The sequence below is a fragment of the Tiliqua scincoides genome, chromosome 2, assembly GCF_035046505.1.
Source record: "Tiliqua scincoides isolate rTilSci1 chromosome 2, rTilSci1.hap2, whole genome shotgun sequence".
NCBI lineage: Eukaryota > Metazoa > Chordata > Lepidosauria > Squamata > Scincidae > Tiliqua > Tiliqua scincoides.
Genome location: NC_089822.1, coordinates 122,044,409 through 122,065,177, shown reverse-complemented (window position 1 = coordinate 122,065,177; position 20,769 = coordinate 122,044,409). Strand labels below are relative to the sequence as shown.

The window sequence follows — 20,769 nt, the reverse complement described above, 5'->3', positions numbered from 1 at the left end:
ATTGATTTTTCAACAAGTAATAGGCAGATTTACCACAATCCAGATTCTCACGAAGCCCCAGCTGTTCAGCTTCCCCTGGTTTGTTACCAGGGGGTAACCAGTTCAAACCCAGAACTTGAGCAGAGAGGGAAGATAAGGGCGGTTGAATAGCCTTATGGAGTGAGTCCAGCTGGGCAAGAACAGTGTTAAGCTGTTTACATACCAAAAGAACCGTGTTTCCAATAATAATGTTGTAATCACCCAACAAGGACAAAAAACAGTTGCTGAGACCATTCTCCTGAGATAATGACTGCTTGTCCTGTGGAGAGGAAGCCGAAGGGCTCGCAGAGCCAATATGACTGGAGGGAGACTGGTAGTTTCTCTCTGCTTCTGTTTCGGAAACATGAAGAGCTTCATATCCGTTGGGAGAAGCGAGATTCATGAGCTCACCTACCGTGTCCGACCATGCTGGGAGGTCCTCCAGACGTAGCTGCTTGGGTGACTTGATAGGAGAGTTGCCCTGTCCAGGGGAGTGTTTATGCCTTCTCCTCTTCCCCATCGGAGCAGCTTTTTAGAATCCACTGTAATCCAAAGGCAAGGGTGCAGACTGGAAACAGCTGGTAGTATTGCTTTGCTCTACCAGGACTCAGAAAGCATCCAGAGGAGGAAAAAGAGTCAATGGATCCAATTGAAGAGAAATATCAGGGCACATAACAGGAACACAATAGCAGGGATTCTACCAGGTGGCCATCTTCCTCTCCTTTTGTAGATACCAACATGATCCATCTTCTGTGCAGATTGCATAGCATCCATGTTGCCCCAGTTGTAAAAAGGACTTATGGATTTGTACTTCTGCAGGCAAAGCTTTGGAGAGCTGCACCCTATTTATTTCAAGCACATCTATCTATTTCTTCCATTTTAACCCACCAACCTTTTCTCCAAGGAGTTCACAGATGGTTCTTCCCACTCAACCATTTTAGTTTCACAATGACCTTATGCGGTAGATTCAGCTGCGAGATTGTGACAGGCCTAAGGCCATCCTATCACTCAGGATGGGAATCAACATTAAAAAGAGATAATATATTTACACAAGTAGTTAAAATATTTGCATATTGCCTTTCCATCGGTCAAGGCAGTTTACAAGATATAACAATAATTACAAGGAACAGCAGCTGTCATTCAAAAGATTGCAAGTGTTTAAAATATGCAGCTGAAATTAATACACTTGAGTGTTACATATACATAAAGCCACTTTTTATATGTAATTTTCAAATGAAATTCATTTGAGAATGGGAATATCCATTTCATTATTTATAGTGTAATTAACAAGTGACGTAGGCACATATCTAGATAAAAATCTGACCCAAAGTTTTAACAATGCTAACAAAAATATAGGAAAAATGAATTATGTCCAATAATTTAGGGCATGTGATCATCTTCCCATTTTAGCCGATTAGTTCTTCTTCAGCTGTCTGTCCTTTAAGCTCTGCACTGCAAATGACACAATTAAAATAACGACATGCTAGCATCATCCAGAAACAAATCCGTAAATGATCCTTCAATCAGAGAAGCCCAACTTGCTAAGGTGATGATCTCAAGCATAGCATTTTGACCCAACCAAAAAGCAACAGAACTCCCAATATGATTTTTTCAACACAAGCTCTCATGGGATTCTTGTGTAACTCCGGCATTACTATGAGGTAGGGGTGCCCAAACCCCCAATCCACGGGGAGCCCCCAGGCTCCAATGAGCCTCTGGCCTGACACAAATGCCCTCAATGTGAGGGCAACTGTCCAACCTCTTGTGTGAGCTGTGGGACGAAGACTCCCTCCATTGCTTGTTTCATGTCTGTGATGCAGCAGTGGCAGTGGCCAGGAAAGGCCGGCCTTGCTTTGTGCAAGGCCTTTCATAGGCCTTGAGCTATTGCAAAACTTTCATTCATCTCAATCTTCAAGTGCCATCTCTAATATATTCATTTATGTAAATTTATGTAAATATATTCAAATTTGAAAGTAAATTAATTCCTTTTTTTCCTGGCCCCTGACACAGTGTCAGAGAGATGATGCAGCACTCTTGCCAAAAAAGTTTGGACACCCCTGCTCTAAGGCATAAACAAATGTGCCAATAATTGTATAGTTCCTTATGTTCATATACCACCAACATTCAAGGGCCATGTTTAATATTCCAAGAACAAACACAGATGTAAATTCTGCAATCAAACAAAGAAAGAAAAATGCTCTAAATATTTTACCCAAGACTCAAGTTTAGCCTACCAAAAGAAACAACCTTCACTAGCTCTTATCTGCAGAATAATTACTTGTTCATTTTCTGAGACTGCTGAGCAAGTGGGCTCCTCTTGCATATCTTTTCAGCAAACCCCTTTAAAACATATTGACTTGATTCCAAACAATAGGATTACGCATTGAACTGTTACTACTTGGTCGTATAAAGAGTCTGGAGGCCTTAAACTACTGTCAGAGTGAGAAAATCCCACAAGAAACGGGGAAGATTACTGGATGCCCATAATAGTTTCTTTGGCATCCTTAACGCTTTGTGTCAGATTTTATCTGGATATGTACTTATGTTAATCGTTGTTAATTACACTATGAATAATGGAACAGATATGCTTTTTCTCTAATGAGTTTCATTTGAAAATTACAGATAAAAAGAGATTGTGTACATTGCATTCAAGTGTATTAATTGCAGCTGCCAGTTTTTAAACAGTCTACAAGAACCCACCGTTAAAACATGTTAAAAATCCAAACAAAACACAAAGTATCTCTCTGGAAAAACACCTACAGTTGGCAGAATCAAAGGCCAAGCAAAAAGGGAATTTCCTGCTACAAGATGTAGCGACAGCCCCTAACTCTGACGGTTAGAAAAAGGGTTGGACAAATTCGTGGACGGCAAGTCAATAAATGGCTATTAGTCACTTTGGCTTGATGGAACCTCCCGATTCAGAGGGAATATGCCACTGGATAATACCAGCTGCTGGGGATTCAGGAGAGCTACTGCCTTCATGCACTGCTTGTGGACTTCCCGAGGGGAATCTGCTTGGCAAGTGTGGGAAGCAAGAACTGACTAGACACACTTTTGATCAGACCCAACAGGACCTTTCTTTTGAAGCAGTATCCCATACAGTCACCTAGTTCTGTCACTGCAGTATCATACCTTTTGATCTTTCTGGATTGTGTTATGCACCTCTCCTCGTTTCCCAGTTGCTCTCCCCACGCAGCTCAGGGAAGGTTGACCTGCCAGACAGGTGGGCGGCCCGTAACTTGCTGACATGAGCACAGAAATGATTGGTGCTTTTTTTTTTTCTATTTAATTTGCTGATGCGTGGTGCAGGAGAGAAATCAGAGAAGCAATTTCATGCCCTGCCTTGCACAATGCCGTACCTATCTATGTTGGGAAATGCCATACTTCTATTGAGAAGGGACGCAGGGCAGGGCTGGGTGTGTTTGCCAGCCCTGGGATTCACACACACAAAGCCTGGGATTTTTCGCTGCACCTTACTTGCAACACTAAATCCACCTGTGAACAGACCAAGTCCTAGACACCCAGCCTGAGTCAAGGCACAGCTGCACTCCCACAAACACTTCGCTAAAATGTTGGCAAGGAACAGACGGAGCAGACGTCAGCTGTTCTATGCTGAACGTGGGCCCTCTTTTCACAAAAACTGTTGGCCTCACGCAAAAAGAGGCTCCTATTTTGGCAATTTGGGGGGGGGGGGCACATGTAAGGACAAGAGTGAAAGCATTCACCTCTTTTCAAAGGAAGCTACAGCAGCAGTATGCACAGTTTGCTCCTCCCTGCTCTCAATTTACTTCATCTGAAAAAAAAGCTTGTATGCTGTGTGTCAATCCTTGTAGTTCCTGCTCTCTCCAAAGCCAAGTGCTTTGTGATGCAGAAGAGCTTTGACAAAGGGAAAAAAGCCCTTTTCCCACTTCCATCACAACTGAGCTCACCTGGGAGAGAAGGGGAGATGCATTATAATAGCCCTGCTGCCGGATCAGATCAAAAATCCATCTAGACCAGCATCCTGCTTGCCAGAGTGGCCAACCAGGAAGCTCACAAGAAGGGCACGAAGGAAATAACCCTCCCCTGCTGCTGCTCCTCCCCCAGCAACTATTATTCAGGGTATACTATCACTATACATGGAGGTTCCCTATTTATTTACTGGAAAAACAATCCCACACTTTCCCCTCCCATTAGTGAGGTGTTCAAGGTGGCTAACAACAACAGTAAAATTACTGAAAATAAAATTATAATGCAATAAACCAATAATAGCAGCAGACACAAGCACAGAACCAGCACCGTGATCCAAAGGGGAAAGCTAAGTAAAGCAAAAATGTTTTCAGATGGCTTCCCCTCCTGTGGGTGCGAACGCTCCTTTCATCCTCTTTTAAAGTCATCTAAGCTAGGGGCCATCACTGCATCTTGTGGCAGGGAATTCCATAGGCTGATTGTGCACATGTGAAACAAGTGTGCCTCCTTTGGTCTGCTTCGAATCGTCTGCCAAGCTGCAGTTGCAGTAGAATACCTCACCTTTTCTAATGCTACCCAGCGCTCCCTTTTCCATAGCTAGAATGTCCTGTAAACTCTGCTCCAATCTCAGCATAGCCAGAATGGGACAAGGAACGGCAGAGAAAAAGGAAGGAAGAGCCCTGTGTGTGAGTGTTTACCTGAAAAGCTGTTTGTTCTGAGCAGGAATTACATGTCCATGCCGAAAAGTGAAGGCAGGCAAAGGACGGCGGGTTTATTATTTGGCCTCGGGTGCTTTTTCTTTTGGCAGCTGCACCCAGCCACGTCTGTTGCTGTCACCTTTTCCCCTGGTGCTTGAGCAGCTCTTTCCCACGACAACAGGAGACAGAAAAGCACTTTTTCTTCCCCCTCTTGAAAATAGGAAAATGTGATTGTAGAACCACAAATTCTGGCAAACAACTGTAGACTAGAAGCTGCGAGATCAGAGAAAACACTGGCTTCCAAATCCATCTCCCCTGGAACAAACTGTTGGAATGCCGCTCTGGTGGACTCTCTGTGTCGACTGGGAAAGGTAACATGTGCCCTTGAGACCAAATGGTCTGGTGCAGAAATTCTCTCTCTCTCTCTCTCTCTACTTTGTATTTATTATAATAAAAGAGAAAGAGAAAAGAAAACACACAATAAAATAAAAAAACAACATTAAAAATACATAAAAAGTACAGATAAAAAGGCATAATGTAGCACCGGTAAAGTCGAATATTCTAATTACTTACAGTTTTATATCTTAATCATCTAAAGTCCCCCCGATATATATGCTATATGTCCAACAGCCCATTTCAAAATGTTATTTCGGAATAGTTCTCTATCCCTTACAATCTAATCTTCAAATCCAGAACTCATTAAGGGTTCATTCCTAACCCCTTATGTCAATGCGTTCCAGGTCTGACGTGAGGGCAATGCAGCTCTGAGGTAAGGGAACAAACATTCCCTTACTTTGAGGAGGCCTCTGTGAGTGCCCCCCAACTGCTGGATGCAGCACATGTTCCATTGGTACTGCTATGCCAGTGCTGGAAAGCACTGACATAAGGGGTTAGGATTGCGTCCTAACTTATTATTCTCTCTCTCATGCAGAAATTCGATAATTGGTTTCCAGTTCCTCATAAAATTTTCTGTTGTTTTCTCTTTAGGTCATCGATTAGTCCATTTATGCAAAGTTAATTTCTGCAAAATTTTTCTGTTGACAGAATATCTGTAGTTTTCCAATATTCTGCATATTCCAGTCACACATCATATATAAAAATAAAATTTCTAATCTTTTTTCCGCATATTCAGAGAGTCTCCAGTTGGGTCAGCCACCAGACCAATGACAAGGCAAACTGGTCTTTTACTAAGGCATGAACTGAAGCAGCGTAACAGCCACATTCAGAGTGGTGTAGACTGTCCTTAAATTTGACACATATGTCCAGAAAACAAAAGAAACCCACCTTCACGTTCTGAATTATCCGTATAGGAGTCATGAAGTTACCCATGTACTATTAGCACATAAGAACATAAGAGCCCCGCTGGATCAGGCCAAAGGCCCATCTAGTCCAGCTTCCTGTATCTCACAGTGGCCCACCAGATACCCCAGGGAGCACACAAGACAACAGGGGGCACAAACTGTGTCCTGGGGCCCTCCCCTGCATCTGGCAATCAGAGGCAGCCCGCCTCTAAAACCAAGAGCTTGCACATATCTACTATGACCTGTAACCCGTAATGAACTTTTCCTCCAGAAATTTGTCCAAGCCCCTCTTAAAGGCATCCAGGCAAGATGCCACCACTACATCCTGTGGCAAGGAGTTCCACAAACTAATTACACGCTGGGTACAGAAATATTTTCTTCTGTTTGTTCTAACTCTCCCAACACTCAGCTTTCATGGATGTCCCCTGGTTCTGGTGTTATGTGAGATGGAAAAGAGCATCTCTCTATCCACTCTGTCCATCCCCTGCATGATTTTGTATGTCTCAATCATGTCCCCCCTCAGACGCCTCTTCTCTAGGCTGAAGAGGCCCAAACATGGATGGATCAGACCTAAGGTCAACAGAGGCAATCCAGGTACTTCTGGAAAGTCCATGAGAAGGTCTTGAAAGCAATAACTTTCTCCCACCCTTGGTCCTCAGCAAGTGGTATTTAGAGGCATACTGCCTCTAAACATGGAACTTATATTGAGCTACCATGGTTAAAAACCATGCCCCCCCAATGTAATCCTTTAATTGGGACCCTTATTCATGTCGCTCCAAACTGCTAACAGGGTATGGCTGTCACTGTGCAATCCCTGATTGGTTAAGATCATTCAAAGAAAGAGAATAATCTTTCTCCCTCTTAAGGTGGGGGAAATGGTACCAAAGCTGGGGGAGGGGGCGAGAGAGGAAAGTAACAGCAGCAAACAAGCTGGAAAAAGTGATCATAAAATTGATTTTTAGGAAATACCAGAGCACTGTAGCTATATGTTCAGTCTCCAAATCTAAACAAGTGAACATTTATCTCTGGCATCAGACCTGAACTGCACTGCACGGGCTCTTGACACATAATTAGGAGTGTCAACTGTGGGACCTGCTTCATGCTCTGGACTGGATTTGAAGAGTATTTGCTCACTACCCCACTATGATCTAATAACAGTTCCACTATTTCACCACTAGACATTAAAGAGAGTAAAAATTATACACACGACGGCAAAACTGCACAAGCACAAACTGAAAGAATACTGTCAAGCTGGTGGTCAGCTGCAAGACTGGCACATGCTTGATAGCACTACTGGAGTGTCTTTGAACTACCCTACAGATGACCTCTGTCTCATGGTTGCGCAAGTGACAGTTTACATTCCATGAGCGATTTGGCTTTGCTATCCCTACCAAGAGACTTGACAGCACTTGTCCCCTGGGAGCTGAATAAATAGAGCAATGCTACAAACAAGGACAGAGACAGAGAACCCAGGACCAACACCCATACAAACATGGGCTTATCGGAATCCTAAAATAATTCCCTCAGTCCTACTGGGAGGGCATTTTCCAAAACTTCAGTGCAGCATGCTATATTGTGTTAGGGAATGGAGATACGTTTCCATGTTATGAGTCTCTTTTATTTACTCATAGTAGGAAGGAGGGGAGAGGGAGCCAAGACCTGAATCTGTTCAATATTCTAGGCTGGTGTTTCTCACCCTGTGGGTCAGGGCCCACTAGGTGGGTCACGAGCCAATTTCAGGTGGTTACCATTCATTTCAATATTTTATTTTTAATACATTAGACTTGATGCTACCATGGTATGTGACTGCATTTGGGGAAATGTTACAGCTCTGTTCTTTGAAGAGGCTACTATGTATATACTTTTACCAATGATAGTAAATGGGACTTACTCATAGGTAAATGTGGGTAGGATTGCAGCTTAGGATTGATAAAAAATTTTCCTGCTTAATGATGTCACTTCCTGTCATGACTTCTGGTGGGTCCTGACAGATTCTCATTCTAACAAGGGGGTCCCAGTGCTAAAAGTTTGAGAACCACTGCTCTAGGTCACTAGACCTATTCTTTAACTATAGACGTGAACTTTTAGTTGAAAAGCGGTATATAAATACTGTTAATATATAAATACTGTTAATAATAGACGTCCATCTGTTTTTCTAGAGCTGCAATCTTAGGTCTATTTAACTGGCAGATGAAACAGCAAAAGCTTTAACTGCAGATTAAAGCGAGGTCACCAATTACTCAGCAGGCCTGAAACTGAGATGCTTGTTGCTGTCTGCTTGGTACAGGTTCAGCACCAGATCATCTGTGACGCTTTATGGGCTCTGTGTTTTACGTGCCGATTTTTAGAAACAAATTTTGCAAACAAGTATCACAAACAAGCATACAACGCCACCCTGTCAACTCCCTTCACTGCCCACCCCACCCCCATCCCACCCTCTCCTGTGCCAACCTGCCCTCCCTGCCTGATCCCATCTACCCTCACAAGATTCCACCTCCCCTGCCATCCTACCCATGTTGGTGGGCTTTGTCCGGTCCACCGGCATGCACAAGGAGCTCCGAACTCCCCGCTGGCATTCTGGCAGCGTACAACCCCACCCACTGCTGGAATGGCTTTAGCGACTGCTGTAAGGCAGTTTATGCTTGTTCTGCCAGAGGGGCAACCCAATAGGATTGGGCTGTTGGTTGCTCACATCCAAAGTCACCTTGGAATGCACTCTTGAGTGCTGAGACCAGTTTTGTCTGACTTGGCAAAAGTTGCTAAGAGGTTTCTGGGGAGAAGAGATTTTGGTTTTCCTTTTGGACTCCAGGGACTTTGGGTTGCTTGAGGTCTGGCACTGCCTGTCTGTATGCTTGCATCGTTACCACAATGATACCTGCTCAGCCTGCTATAGATCTATAAATAAGCCAGCTGTAATGAAAACACTGAGGACACAATCCAAAGGTGCTGTTGAGCCAGTGCAGGCCCGTTATACTGGCTCCGGAGTGTCACAAAAATGCTGTAAGGCACGTTTGTGAGGACTCAGGAGTTGTCTGGGCTGGTGCGGAGGCCTGTGCCAGCTTTGAAGAGCCGGATCCAGCCCCTGCGCTGACCAGATGGGGTACATTTGCACCAGGCAGTGCAGGGGGTAGGAGAAAGTGGTAGGAGGTCGTTTCAGAGGTGGGGAGGGGGTGTTCTGGAGCAGGGGAAGGGCAGAATGAGAGGTGGATCAGGCCTGGAAGGGAATAGGATTTGGTGGCAGCAGTATGTGCAGAATCTTCCATTACTGGGCCTTGCAGCCTTACACAGGCTGCTCCGATTTGTGCCTGCTAAATAGTTGGTGCATTCCAAGCAGCCCCATAGGGCAAGTTGGGGCTGAACACAGGTAAGGGAAAAATATCCCTTTACCCTGAGGTGACCTCCAGTCTGCACCTAACCTGCGCTGGATACAGTGCAGGCCAATGTGGCCTGCCTGTTCCATCACAGGTGAGAATTGGGTTTTAAGTCTCCAGTTTTCTCTCCTCCAAAAGAAACATATGCCAAAACATTAGCCCTGAACTTCCTTCTGCTACAAAAAGAGGGTGCATCCGTATAGAATGAGCACCCTGCTTCTGCAAATAATTTGTCTAGTATTTAGATTCACCCATCATGTGTGCCTCAATGGAAGTTTCAGCATTCTCCGTTTAGCACTCCCAACAGAAATTAGGGAAGCATCTCTAGATAAATGAGGTGACTTTTGGCATGGGTACACATACCTCCAACGGATCTAAGCAGTTTCCATGGCTGGTGTTAGTCATAAGAACGTAGGAAGCACCATGCTGGATCAGGCCAAGGGTGCGTCATGTTCAGCTTCCTCACAATGGCCTACCAGATGCCTCAGGCAACACTCAAGATACCTGTATCTTCCTGCCAGTACCAATGAATGCCAGGTGGTATTGTTCCTGGCATTCAGCTACAGGCGACCACTAAAACCTGGAGGTTGCATATAATCACCATGACAGTAACTTGTGATGTAGTTTTCCTCCATAAATCTGTCCAATCCCCTTTTAAAGACATCTAGGCCAAGTGCCTTTCACAACATCCTGCCCCAAGGGGTTCCACAGATTAACTATGTGCTGGGTAAATAAATATTTCCATTTGTCTGTTTTAACTCTCCTGCCAGTCAATTTTAGTGGATGCCCCCTGGTTCTGGTGTTGTACGAGAGAGAACTTTTGCAACCTGGCCTTTAAATCAGTGCAAAAGTTGGAAATGCATTCAATAAAATGACCCAAAGCTGTTTTGTGTCTATTTGCTGCCTAGTTTATCTGCCAGCTGCTGTTTTTCGGACAACTCATTTTGTAAACCACAAGTTTTACCAATATCTTATGGTAATACTCTGTTACTATTAACTCTTCCATGTTTTTCAATTCTGAAAATGTGACTACCGTATTTGCAGATTTTTTTAAATCTGCTAAGGAAACATTAGGTGATCTGTCTAATGTAATAATCATTAAAATCTCTCAGTTAAGTACATATTTATTTATTTGATATTTATGTAATATTATTATAATATTATATATATATTATGTAATATTCGTTTGATTTTTTTTTTATGACTTCATCTCACGTGCTCCAAGTGATTTACAGTGTTCCCCCTGCCCAAAATAACAGTAATCTTCAGGATCTATCAGTCATTACAACCTATCAATGAAAGTGATTTAAGTTTTCAGCTTTGAATATTGCCACTGTCAGAATCACCTCTTCTCCATATCTCCTGGTAAAGTTTAATGAAAGCAGATGTGTGATGCGATGCTATTTCCTCCTGTATCCTTGCAAGCAGAAGCCAATGAAGAAGGAGAGGACATCATGTCACATCAGTAGCAAAAAATGTGCCGATCTGCAAACAGCATGCATTCTTGAATGGTGGTCTTTAATGAAAGAAGACTTAGGGACTATTATCCATTAAAATAGGAACAGGTTTGAATAGTTTCAAGAAGAGGAATGAAATTATCTTTCTGATATGGGCCCAAATGTGTGGTTGACTTAACGCACAGCAGATTTGTGAGGTTTATGTACTTTTTAAACAGTAAACAACTGATACAACAAAGAACTTTAAGAATCACCGATCTAGAACATTCAAGCCTTTTCTATTTATGTGTATTTCTAAACCATCAATTCAATGCTCATTGCTGTGGTTTCTGAGGCAGAAAGCATTCTTTCCCCTACGTAAAGGGGGGATGACAACTCATCTCTGACTATTGTTGTGACCAGGTTATCTTCACTTTCTACCACTGACCCAATGCACGCAGTTCCCTTCACAGAACATTCTTCAACTGAACAGGAAAGGTCAGAAACAGAAGGGTTTGCAAATGTCAACTGGAAATGGTTTGTTTCCTTTTAAAATACCAAGATAGTTTGCATCATGGTTACAAAAGAAAAAAAAAGGTAACTATTGTGTGTTTTTTGTTCAAAATCAAAATCATGAATATGATAGGTCTGAAATTGATACCCAAAGATTTACAGACCCCAATCCTAACTAAATTCTGCCAGTGTGAGCTATGCTACATCCTAGGGGAAACTTGCAACAAGCAGGCTAGCATTATTCATGAAAAATGCTTGCTTGTTAAGCATTGATTGATGGGTGGTTATTTTTGTATCATACACAAACTGCTTCCATACACAAATTTCCCTCTCGCTTTTTTAGTTCAGGGAGCAGGAGGAGGGGTCCGGGGACAGGTGGGCACCCCCTGACAATCTGCTGCTTAAGGTGGACAGCAAAATCAGCCTCATGAATGGGCTGGTCCCGACTAAACAGATGTTACAAAAATACCTTAGGTTTATCTTTGCAGACAACAACACTGATTCTCTAAAAGACCGCCTCCTAAAACATTCTACTGCTTGGGGAAATGGGGGATGTGGAATGAAACTGAGATGTTTCACACATCACTCAGTTACTCAATACGTGATGACTGACAGCTGAATGGGTAAACTGATTCCACCAAAATGTGGTCTGCATAAGGTGACACTGGGTGACAGGAATGATCCCATTGTGGTTTTCAATCTACCATGGCTCATTCACACTTGCAGTCCTCACTTCACATTGCAGCTGTCAACCGAGGAACACATAAGTGTGAACCAATGCTTGTGTAGCAGACAGGTGTCAGAGAGAGGACACCCCTTAGGACTTTTCCCTAAGCATCATGGGGTTTCTTAACCTAGGGCAAAAATATGATCTTAGGGACTACACAATAGGAGTTTAAAGAATTATGAATAATGGGAAGTAAGATACATTTTTCTCTCTTTTTCAGGTAGAACTTGGGGTCATCAAATGAAACTGGCTGGCAGGAAGGAAGTGCTTTTTCTCACAGTGCATAATATACAGCACTCACAGCCGCAAGATGTACTGATAGCTACTTGGTGTTTTCAAAGGAACAAATTCATGGGGGATAGGTTTGCCAATGGTTATGAGCCATAACAACCTCCATTTTTCAGGGGCAGCATGACTACTAGATGCTGAGGACAAACAAGAGACCGTCACCCTCATGCTCTGCTTGTCATCACCCCAGAGGCATCTATCAGGGCACTACTGTAAAGAGAAAGCTGGACTGGATGGATATTTAAATCTGAACTCATAATACGATTTCAAGATACATCCTTTATTTCTATTAAGTTAAGTTTCTATTTATTAAATAAACTTCTATTTATTATTATTTATTAATAATAAATATTTCTATTTATTAAGTTATCTAGGTTGCACCAAGTGAATCAAACAGCCACAGGGTCTCAGGTTAACAAACGGAATGGCAGAATAGCTTGGCATGCACGTTGGCCTTTAAACAATGGCTTGACTCATTGAAATGAAATAGCTCACATCATCCATTCTGCATCCTTCATTCAGAGAAGCCAAACGTCAATAGCAAATGACACTTCATTTTCATCCAAAGGGTTGCTTCTGAGAATGGGCCAGAACTACCAACTTAGGAGCAGCAACTGTTGCTTGTCAGAGTTTGTTTGCTCCTTATATAAACTGATCCTGGGTTTCACTGAAGTAACATTCAAAATCCGAGACAGGAATTTACAGGGCTGCGTGCAATTGCACAATCTTTGCAAAGAAACAGTGACCGCCTGGGTACGGCAGGGAAAGCCAAAGAAGACAAGGCTTACTTAAAGGGCCCTGAGGAAGCAAGGGAACATTGTGAGTGTGCGCACCATTTTGTCCGATGCTCACCCAGATAAAATAAAACTCCCTGCATATAAATAAAAAATGTAGTTACAGCAAGGGGTACTAGGTCCATTTCTTGCTGTGCAGGCACTGTCTTTGCAGGAAGGTTTTTCAGGATGCACAGAAACATTCAGAAACTCTGCCTGCCTGCCTGCCCACAGCCTAAAGTGGCACACCCTTTTGATCACCTCACTCCCATCTCCTTGCATGGCATGAGTAGACTAAGGCCAGAGTGAGACTGGCATGAGAAGTGGGAATGGTGATACCTAGAGAAAGGGCTAACAAGGTCTGAGAGACAAGGTCAACTTTCAATCTTTTTACAAGCGAGAGGAAAAATAAAATGATCCCTGCTTCCTTTAAAAAAAAAAGTACATAAAAGAGAATAAAGAAAATGGCATCCGCCTCTGGAACCTGTTCCCTGTTGATAATTTCAAGTTGCTTCACAGGCAAGCCTGACATTGCTGAAAGACAACCTTGATTAGGCGAACTCAAGGCCAAATGTGTTAATTGGGCACTCCAACCCCCCCCCCCCCCACTATCAATTTTGCAGGTCTTTCTGAATTTAGCCCACATTTATCTCTCCACTGTATCTCAAGAAATTTTCCCCATGCTGGCCTAGCTTGGCAATTAATACTGATTACACAGGCCTACAAAACTCAGAAAAGTTTTTCCCAAACTTTGTGGTGGTTTGATATGAATTTGGGGTGCCGATTCAAAACAAAAAAAAAGGCATCTGTTTTGCCCTATCACGTCTAGTTTTGGAGATATAGTATAGCCTCATTAGTGAATGGCTCAAGCAGCTTCCTCATGAGGTGTAGGCTTCCTCATGAGGAAGCTGCTTGAACCATTCACTAAAGAGGCTTATGCCGTGTCTCCAAAACTAGACGCGACAGGGCAAAACGGATGCCATTTTTGGAATCAGCACCCCAAATATACCCAGGAATTGGTGTAATGTTTAAGGAAGCAAAATGTGTGCTGGCCTGTGTTATGGAAGAAGGGCACTCCCTACTGGCAGAGGGAGCACAGTGCACTCTATTGCACCATACTGCTGCTATATAAGAAGCTATTTGCAGAGAAATTGCAGGCAGGAGGGAGATTCTCTTACCCAGCACTCTTCCCCTACACCCCCTACTCCCACCTACTACTACAACTCCTGCCTTCCTCCAGCAGGAGTTCCAGGTGCATTTCTGATTTATTTTTATTTATTTTTTCTTCCAGAAAAAGGCTGTTGGGAGGAGAGGACTTTTAAGGAAAAGCAATGAGTGGGAGAAGGATTCAGCAGCCCTTCCTCTCCCGCCACTTTCCCACTGCAAATAACAGCCATGTTTCATCCTGCTTAGCAGCTGTTTGGCAAAGACCTGGATCCGAGAACCGTATCTGCTGGCAAACCTGCAGGCTGGCCCTCAAACAAAGGACCTCAGAGTGTTCTATGGCACTCATGAGATCACTGGTTGAAATGCTCCTCAATGTTAAAACATACAAAACATATGAATAACTGAACCTGCATTTACTGCTTCCAGGTACCAGTTTTCCATCAACAGAACTCTAATGGCCCAATCCTATTTAGGCCTACAGCAGAGGATCTCTGGATCTGCTCCCTTCAAGTCCTGGTTCGGTGCTGCAAAAGCTGCACCTCTGCCATCTACTTCAAAGACGCCAGCACGAACAGCCAGAGGCCCTGCACTCATGTCACCAGCTCACCCAGCCCATACTGGATCAGGAAAGGGGACAACAGGGGCCGTTTGGGGGGAAGGGAATGGGCAGAACTAGGGGCAAGAGTGCCACATGCCAAAATCTATCCCCTCTTTTCCAAACCCAGCAACTGTTACCCTGCACATGCCTGATCTCGTCTGATCTCGGAAGCTAAGCAGGGTCAGGCTGGTTAGTACTTGGATGGGAGACCGCCTGGGAATACCGGGTGCTGTAAGCTTATACCATAGTCTTTCGAGACTGAAGGTTACCAACCAACCATGCCTCCTGAGGCTCCTCACGCTTACACCACTGAAATAGCCAGCATAGGTCCGGGAAGACTCATTGGCCGCCAGATGGCTTATGGGGAGGTAAGTAAAAATTATTTTTACTTACTTCCCCTGGGCCATCTGATCACCAGCACACCCAGGCACATACATACAATAGCAAGCAGTGCACGTTCCATTTGCACCATTACATTGCACAGGCTGGTGGGGATAGGAGTGGGCTGCCTGTCTAGCACTCAAAGTTTGGAACCATTCCTGGGAAATTACATGGGTTACCGCTTGTAACTTTGCTTTTCAATCAACATGCAGATAGGAAGATCAAAAGACGACCAAGTAAATGCCCAAGATTACCTCTGAACTTGTCCCAAGCACCGTCTGCCCAGTTTTTGGAAAGACATCCATCTGTCAATATCACAGGGGCCTTTCTCTGCCTCACTGTTTCATCTTCCTCTCTGTTTAACAAGGAAAAGCAAATCAAACAGAAACCTGCCAAGAGCTAACAGAGCTGCACAGCCAGCTGTCTCAGGCAGAGGGTGGGTTTGACGCAAGTCAATTTCCTGAGCGATGCGGATCATTTCATTGGCTGCTTGCCACATACTACCAAACACATCGAGAGAGTCCCAACTTTCTCTAGCAACCAGATCAACAGGTGAAAAAGAGCAGAGTGGAGGCTTTGGAAAATACTAACAGCATCCTCTCAGTTGGTTCTAGTCTCACTGCCTGCTACGGTCAGCTAACCTAGCACTGCACAGGAGGGGTGTGTGTATTTAGACTTTGACAGCAGCCAGACATGCAGAAATGTTAGAGGGACCTTTCCCTATCACTTGATTTCTGTGCTGGGAAAAAGTCACATGCCACTTTTTTCTGTGGCAGGGCCATCAAAAAGCAAGGCCAGTAAAGCATTAGTAAACCCTTCACAACCCCACAAATCCCAAGACAATGGAAATACGTTGATGAACTCACAGTCCTGTGGACCAGGCCCAGCATCAGCTCATGGCATCCTGGGGCAGCTATTAGGGCCTCCGCATCTCAGACAAGCACACTGCTCACCTGCCTTCAGGTCCCCTGAGAAGACTGAGCCTGGCTGCCACCCCCTTCATGCGCACACACAATGCTCAGAACCAAATTTTTCATCAGTGTCATCGTGGGGGAGGGGGGGCGCAATGGAGTCACTGCCATCATTGACCAATTAAGCCCTCTCTCTCTCAAAAAAATTAGGAGACCATTAGTTTACTGCATGGCATCTTCTGAAGTCTTCCTCAAAACTGAAGATGCAGTCCCAACCTCTCAGGGCTTGAGCTACCATTCCTGTAGCATCTGGTTACTGTGCAACAGCTAAAACGCCAGCCTATGCACTTGCCTTCCCAAACCTATTTTACTTTCTCCCACCCTTACTATAATAGGGGTCTAATGAAACACAATAATGGCACACTCTACACAACATGAATCATGCTGAAGGATTTAGAGAAGTGGCAGACAAGACAAGAATGCCCTGGTCTAAGAAAGCCAAGCAGTATCGTTACCCCCTCCTTGCACAACTGCTCTTCCAGCTCCCCACACCTTCCTCCTTGAATTAAGGCAGAAAATATAGAGCATGCTGAGATCGCTCTCCGCATGCTCAACATTTCCTACTTTGTTTAAAACGTCCATGAGAAGGAAAGAGAGATCTTGCCCCTTCCTCCAGCAGGCTCTTGAATCAAGGCAGGGAATGGAGAGAGTGCTGAGCAAATTCTTCTAAGGGTCTGCGTGGCTGTGCAGACCCTTTCAACGGCTGCACCACAGCCCAGTGACATTTCTAGACACATGACTTCAGGGATTGCCAAGCTATGTGGGTTTCCCAGGGGTTTGAGCTGTGAGGTCAGGTGGCTACACAGCTTAAAGGCAACACTGATGCTGAGAGCAATCAGAGTGTGCTCAGCATTTCCTGTTTGGCTTCAAGAGCCTACGCAGAGGAAGGAGCTAGAACAGTGGGAAGGATCGTTGCATTCCAACTCCTGGAGCACAGCAAATCTGCCCACCTGCCTTCTCCTGTGGCTTCTTCTTCCTCCGGGCTCTTTTAAAGGAGGAAGCTGAGGGAGCAGGAAATGTGGAGCAAGCAATGACAGGAGAAGGCTTTTGCTTTCATCTCCTGTCTGTAGGCTTCCCAGAAGCACTTGGTGTGCAACCGTGGGAAGCAAGATGCTGGCCTAGATGGGCCTCTGGCCTGATCTAGCAAGAATCTCTTTATGTTCCTTCTCCATAAAGTGCCTTCCTTACAGTAGGTCCAAGCCAGGAAAATAAAGCAGAGAGGATTTCCAAGGGAAATGCATAGACAGGGGAAAAGTGAGATATTTCTATCTCACCTACCCCTTGTCCACATGAAGTCACTCCCACTGCCAACTCTGTATCTGTTTCACTGTCATGTCACAATCGATGCTAGGATACTGGTTAGAGGCCACTGAGGCAGGCCTACAGCACAGCACTCAGGTTTATGCTGACTAGATGCAAGAGCGTCCTTTAAAAAGTGTTGAGGGGCAATGCGATGTACGTAATAGCTGTCATCAGACTAGGATGAGAGAGTGGTAGATAGGAGGCCCCGGGTTCAAATCTCCATGTAGAAATCTCCATGTAGAAATGAAGCTCAGTGGATGACCCTCAGTGCATCACTATCTTTCAAACTAACTTACTTTGCAAGGTAATTGTGGCACTCAAATGGATGGGGAGAGAACCATGCACAGTAAGTGCATGTGCCCCAAGTTCTGTGGAGGAAGAGTGGGATAAAAATGTAAAACATATAAATATCACTACTTTATTTTGTTGTTTTTCCTCTGAGGAGAGTTTACATATATTTCTCAGGCAGCCTCTCTCATGCAGACAGATTACAGGGCCAAATTTTCTTTGCATCAACTATATCTTGGGTTTCAGGACATGTTCCAAGCCTTCTTCTTGTGCAGAAATTTGGGGAAGGCGCAACATGGTGTACAGGGATGAGAAATTTAAACAAATACATTTGGTTAGTCAACAGCCTGCCCTCAATTGGGTCTGATGCATATTTGTGAGGAAGTTTGTGGAAGCACCCCCCCCCCCAAATCTCAACCCCGCTCCAGGTAAAATAGGAATAAGAATTTACAGAGGAAAAGGACCAGAAAAACAGAGTGTCCCTGAGTAACAAGGACAGCTGGAGTATATAACAGCAATCAAGGAACCGTGTGTATAAGGGCTATAGGTCAAGAGCATAAGAACAGCCCCAATGGATCATCTGGGACGCTTTTAGGGAGAAGGGTGGGATATAAATAAAGTTTTATTATTTTATTATTATTATCAGGCATAGGCCCATCTAGTCCAGCTTCCTGTATCTCACAGCGGCCCACCAAATGCCCCAGGGAGCACACCAGATAACAAGAGACCTCATCCTGGTGCCCTCCCCAGCATCTGACATAGCCCATTTCTAAAATCAGGAGGTTGCGCATACACATCATGGCTTGTACCCCGTAATGGATTTTTCCTCCAGAAACTTATCCAATCCCTTTTTAAAGGCGTCCAGGCCAGATGCCGTCACCACATCCTGTGGCAAGGAGTTCCACAGACCAACCAAGTCAGACCAACCAAGTCAAGTCTGGCAGTGTCTGCTGACAGGCACTTTAGGTAAATGGGGAAACAGAAACTTAGCTTAGGGTAGTGTTATTTCTGCTCCTGGTGCCCATACGCTTGACAGCGGCAGCAACATTTGAATCATCTGCCCTGCACCCTGTCTGTCTCCCTGAGGGGGTTTACCACCCTGTACATCTCATATTGTCCTCTCATGTGGTCTACTTTCTGCACTGTGAAAGCCAGTATAATTTCCAAGGCTGGTTTCAGAATGACAGCACCCAACCAGGCTGCTGATTCCTCAGTTGCTGGTTCTCTCAAGCACAATTTAGCTGGCTTTCAAAAAATAATTTTGTTAAGGTTTGGCACTGGCTTGCCAACAAAATGGCCCATGCTGGATCTCTGAAAATATGCAGGCTTATGAGTAGCTATTTGCCTGAGTTCCCTGTAGTGAGTAGCAATCACTGCACAGCAAGAGTTTGCAAACTGGAAGAGAGCTTGACACCCCCCCCTTAGGCCACCGAATGTGCTACAAATTACTCAATACAGATAATACATAGACAGATTAGGTGGTTAAAATTGTAGTGAGTTACTCTTGTGGACTTATTTCCAAAGCGGAACAAAGAAAACTGCCTTATTCTGAGGATTTATTTGTTCATCTGTAATTCATCTACACTGACTTGGTAGTGCCTCTCCAGGGTTTCAGACCCAGCGGTCCTCCCCACCCCAACCTGGAGATACCAGAAATTAATACTAGGATCTTCAACGTGCAAAAACGGTGCTCTACCACTAAGCTACAGGGCGATCCCTCCCCATGTGCTCCATGTAGACCTTTGCTAGATTGTTATTATTATACAACTTTCCAACAAGAGCAGTTCACAAAGCGGTTTACCTAACAAAATAAATCAATGATAAATCAATAAGGTTGCAATCCTAACCACACTTTCCTGAGAGCAAACCCCACTGAACGAAACAGGACTTACTTCTGAGTGGACCTGGTTAGGATTGTGCCCTAAATCAATAAAACTACTGTAGTCTCATGTGGTGGCAGATCTTGGGGAACAAGAATAGTACTTTTGCAGTTGGCTCTGAAACCTCAAAGCACACGTCTGCCAGCACCTGAAAATTCAAGAGGAAGATGACCATTCCCAAACCTACACCTGTTATTCAGAAGTAAGTCCAGTGCATTCAGTGGCATTCACTCCAGTAATCAAATTATGGAGGAAAAGGTCAAGAAAGCCCTTCATGAAATCCCCCAGCTTCAACCCATGATTCCCCTGTAGTCAAGCAGGCCCTCTGTAATTTGGGTACCGGATGACTCTCAAGTAAGTGTGCATACGGTAGGCTTTTGGCCCAATCCTATTCTCATCGGCCATCATTGTTGCACATCATTGTTTTGTTGGTGCCAACTGCTGGAAAGCAGTCAGCACTGTCATAAAAGGCGCTCTGGAAATGAGCTTAGTAGCACACTGCTGGGGATGCTAGTGGGAAGGCCAGAGCTTTCCTGCCCCTGTCATCAGCTCTCCCACCACCTGCCAGAGCAGATAATTCAGCAGGTGAGGTGGGAGTGGTGGAGGAGGGTAGAAAGGGGGAAGTGGAGAATGGGTGGGAAGGGGCAGATTGGGTTTGGGAAGGGGACGGGTTCAGCAGCAGCAGTGGCTGCCGAATCCTAACCCCCTTCCTGATCTCAAGGCATGAGTCAACACAGACTATGCCAGCGATTTAGCTAGTGCAGGTCCTAGTAGACCCCCCCATGCCACAGAAGCTTACTCCCAGGAAAGGAAGCTATTGTTCTGTTACCCAGGTGGACCTCCACAACTGCCCCCCCTGCAAGTAGCCATTTTGGCGCCACTGCAATGGGGGGGGGGGGAGAGAATAGGATTGGGCTGTTAGAGTTGGTTCTGACAGTATGATAGTGGCCCGATTCCTGTGCAGTATCTCTCCACCAATGGAATATCCTAAAGAGAATTTTTGAAATCTCAGCTTCAACATACAGTATACATTTTTCTGGGAACCACATTTTTCACATATCATAAACTGAGCCCCCAAAACCTAAGCCCCAATGAATACAATGGGACTC

At 44.5% G+C, this 20,769-nt stretch overlaps 1 protein-coding gene across 2 annotated transcripts in view; it reads right to left on the bottom strand.

The window, feature by feature from the left end:
• Positions 1 to 20,769, bottom strand: part of HDAC7 (histone deacetylase 7) — a 207,080-nt gene that overhangs the window by 149,225 nt on the left and 37,086 nt on the right. Inside the window, exon 1 of one of the 2 annotated variants that reach the window (XM_066613848.1) lies at positions 15,474 to 15,502. The exons of the other annotated variant lie outside the window; for it this stretch is intronic. The gene's annotated coding sequence lies outside the window, so the exon portion shown is untranslated. Of the gene's footprint in view, positions 1 to 15,473; positions 15,503 to 20,769 lie in introns of those variants that run through there. 2 annotated transcript variants of the gene reach the window in all.